This window comes from Amia ocellicauda, chromosome 22 (assembly GCF_036373705.1).
Source record: "Amia ocellicauda isolate fAmiCal2 chromosome 22, fAmiCal2.hap1, whole genome shotgun sequence".
NCBI lineage: Eukaryota > Metazoa > Chordata > Actinopteri > Amiiformes > Amiidae > Amia > Amia ocellicauda.
The window spans coordinates 22,064,438-22,068,064 of NC_089871.1; the positions used below are offsets into that span (position 1 = coordinate 22,064,438).

The 3,627-nt window shown below is 39.0% G+C and overlaps 1 long non-coding RNA gene across 1 annotated transcript; it reads right to left on the minus strand.

Moving 5' to 3' along the window:
• Nucleotides 1–356: 356 nt before the first annotated feature.
• On the minus strand, nucleotides 357–3,047 carry LOC136717953 (uncharacterized). Its single transcript, XR_010805248.1, has 2 exons — nucleotides 2,818–3,047; nucleotides 357–671 (listed from the first exon to the last, which is right to left on the minus strand). It is a non-coding gene; the product is annotated as an uncharacterized LOC136717953 (long non-coding RNA).
• Between the last annotated feature and the right edge of the window lie 580 nt (nucleotides 3,048–3,627).

Consider the following 3,627-nt stretch of genomic DNA (forward strand, 5'->3'; position numbering starts at 1 on the left):
AGTTCACAGATCTTTTTCTTGTTTCTTTAATGTGTAGTGGGTCAATATTAGCATTACATTTGTTCTACACAAGATCTGAATTGGTTGCTAAACCAGGTTGTTGTTTTTTTCTTTCCAAATAAGCCTGGTTCCATCAAAGCTTGTTATTGTATTATCCATATTTTCCATATATCCAAAAGTACATTAGAAAAGCAGATAAACTACAATAGCACCTTTTCGTTCCTGTCACGGGTGAGAATGATACTATTAACAATTATGTCACCCCAGGATAATTATTCAGGATGGGGGACCACATAACTTCACCCAGTTACTGGTCCCCATGCACAGGTTTGATAAGGATCTCAGAGGTCAGCGGACACAGCTAAGAACATTTATTTTTATTTCAAGCACTAAAACAGTTCGATATAGGTGATATCTGCAGCCAACAAACTAACCCTATACATATACTGAAATCTGGTAATTTTCCCTATGAAAAGCACATCGATCAACAAAGATAAAGAAAAAAAAAGTATTTTGCTTATCCAGGTTGTATCCTTTCCCCGAAGGCAAATTCACAAACAGTCTGCTGGCTCCTGTTTAGGTAAGTTCGAGTTCTGGGTGGGAAATGGGTGCTCCTCTGTGCAGCTCCTCCCATGTCTTCTCTCCTCTCCTGGCTGTCCAGTACGGCCCCTCTGCAATGACAGGTGAAACAAAACATCAGGAAGACAAAGAGCAGGCAGTCTCAGAAGGCAACCCATGGCTTATAATGCACTGTGACTCTCTCAGACATAAGCATCCCTTTCTCACTGCACTGCTCAGAGTATTTAAATTGAAAGCAGTCAAAGGAGCTGGCAGTGAATGTGCTTAAGTACATCCTCTTGCAGTCAAATGTGTGGGGGTATGTGGGGAGAATGTATCATCATATGATTTCATTTAGGTTGGTATATTTAGCTATATTTAGATTGATATAATCGAATTTGATGGTTTGTGTTAGCTAGCTCTATGTTGTTGTCTGGTATAAAGCTAAATGATAGCTATAGCTAAAGCTGAAGTATCTGTCAGTTAATCCTAACAAGCATCTCATCTGATTATAATATATTATAGTATATAAACTGATTTAAACTGATATTCTGATTTAGCCCGATTAAACCCAATTTGTACTCCACAATAACAATTGTTATGGTTTGGGTAAACCTGAAAACTCAACTGAATCATAGAAAGCTGTTAGTGAATACACCCATCTGTGATTCAAATGCAGAGGAGATGTGACACAGATAACTATAAATTCCATTTTTTTTATATGTTTTTGTCTATTTAACAAGATTTATACCCCCGCATGCTGATTTTGGCATTTGGGTTAAACCTGAAAACGTCTAGAATCAGCGAAAAACTCCATCTTCTGTGTGCACTCTCCACCAAATAACTAACAAAAAAAATGTTGACTATTGTTAGTTTTATATTGCCGTATTTCATGGTTTAATCTTTATTTTTTCCACCCTTTTCTAGATTGTTGTAATGTTCTGTTATTTTACTTGTGGTTTCATAAAGGATTTTGTTTGAAATAGTTCAAATTAACAACAACAACAAACAAAACATACAGGATACTTTAACTACTTTAAAAAAAAATACACGTTTCAACAGCTTTTCTTTTAATAATAATAATACCAAAAAAAAAAAAAAGCTTGACAAGGCTTTTACTCTCCCCGAATGGCAATTTGTGTTGTATTTGTTCTTAACTCTTTTCCCCATCATTAAATTCAAGTCGGTCTCAGCTGTAAGACTTTGATCATTCCACCGCTAAAGGCGCCTTGCGTCACCTTGAGGTGTCCAAGCGGTGGAAAAATGCAAATCGGCTGGCAGTAATTAAGCGACTTTTTGCCTCTTGTTTGCATATATTAAAAGCAAGGGGTGCACAATTTGCGAGGAATTTTGTGACCCTTTGCTCTCCTGATAATGCCATCGTCGTCGCATGACAGTTTATTGCTCTCACTCGTGAGACAGGTTGAAAAACAAGCCACCTTCCCTTGCATTAAAAGGCTTTGCTAAACAACATAATTGTACTCAGAGCTCACAAGGGTGCAGACAAGGTGAGAAATTTAGCTCAGTATAAACTTTGACCCAGTTTTCAGGGACCCCGCTGTGCAGCATAGCTGGTCTTCCTAAGAAACCATTCCAACACAGCTCTATTCTCTGGAAAACGTGCGCTTTTTGCTCCTCTGGAAAAGAGTCTATGAATCAGATAGTGATAAGTATTATTAAAATGCAAGCATAGCTGACAACTTCTGTTGTAAGAAATGTAGAAGTTTGGTGTGTCTTCTATAATTCTTTAAAGGCCTGATTACTCCGTTTACTTCTGCCATTGTCAATAAACAGGTGAGGCTGTTGCTTGCTTTTTGTGTCATGTGACCACCTTAAACCCCACTCACACATTGTAGTTTTGCACTTTGTATTGCTCTTGTATGTAAGTCGCCCTGGCTAAGGGCGTCTGCCAGTAAATAAATAAATAATAATAATAATGACGGCAATAAAGTTACTACATGTAGTCTAACACATTTGACTACTTCTGATACAACCAAATACTACATGGGTGCTTTCACCTTGTGCAGAATGTGCGCAGATCTGACCAGCAAAGCAATTCATTTTCATAATCGTATATTCATCCAACTGTCTATTTAAACACACTGTATGCAGTTATACAGAACACAACAATAGGCTGCTATATTTGTGAAGATTATAATCAGCGTTGTGCTGCCGAATGGTTACTGTTTTGCCTATATAACAATACACAATAGCACTCGTGTGCTCAATATGCTCGTGTGACGTCTCCTAAATATCCACCTCGCAGTATTTTAATGATACTGCCGTATCTTTTAACCGGAAATGATCGCTCTTGTATAAACACATCCACAGTGTCGGTCCGGGTCTGCTCTCCGGATCCACGGACTTCTGTAGCATCTCGCTCACATGGCTTCAGCGCTCTTGCCGGCAGTCTCTGTTTTCTGTGTGACTGCATCCTTGCCGGCAATTTTCCGCCATTCAAAGCCAATGTGAATGGGGGCAACAGGAAAAAAGCAGGCAAACGTTGCTGGCAAGTTGCAGGATGTGCGCATGCGCCAGCAGCAATCCTCGCTATCTGCCTACGGGAGCGCGTGATCACTCGCTCGCGGCACAAAGCGCGTCACTGTCAATAGAACATGCGCCGCAATTCAATTCATGAATCCGTTGTGTAAGGTTCTTTTTTCTAATTAGCAGATACCCTTACCCAGGAGGACTTACACAAAATATTTATTTTACAGTAAGAGCAGATCAAATACAGATTAGCTTCAGTACTAAGACCTGCAACTTGAACTTTGTATGTAAAGTTCGATAACCTATAGTATGAGTACATATTCTTACATCCTATAGTAAGTGTAACTAATGTATTCACATCTCAATTAACAATCTGTATAGTTGCTGTTGTTTTCAAACAATCCATTCAGCAATAATGTTATAATGGGGGATTTCAATTTCCCAAACTTAGACTGGGAAAGCCCAGTGGGGACTACAGAAGCAGAAATGGAAATGGTTGAGATGGTAAATGACTGCTTTCTAGCCCAATTTGTCAGGGAACCAACCAGAGAGAGCGCATGTATTGACTTGATCTTTTCA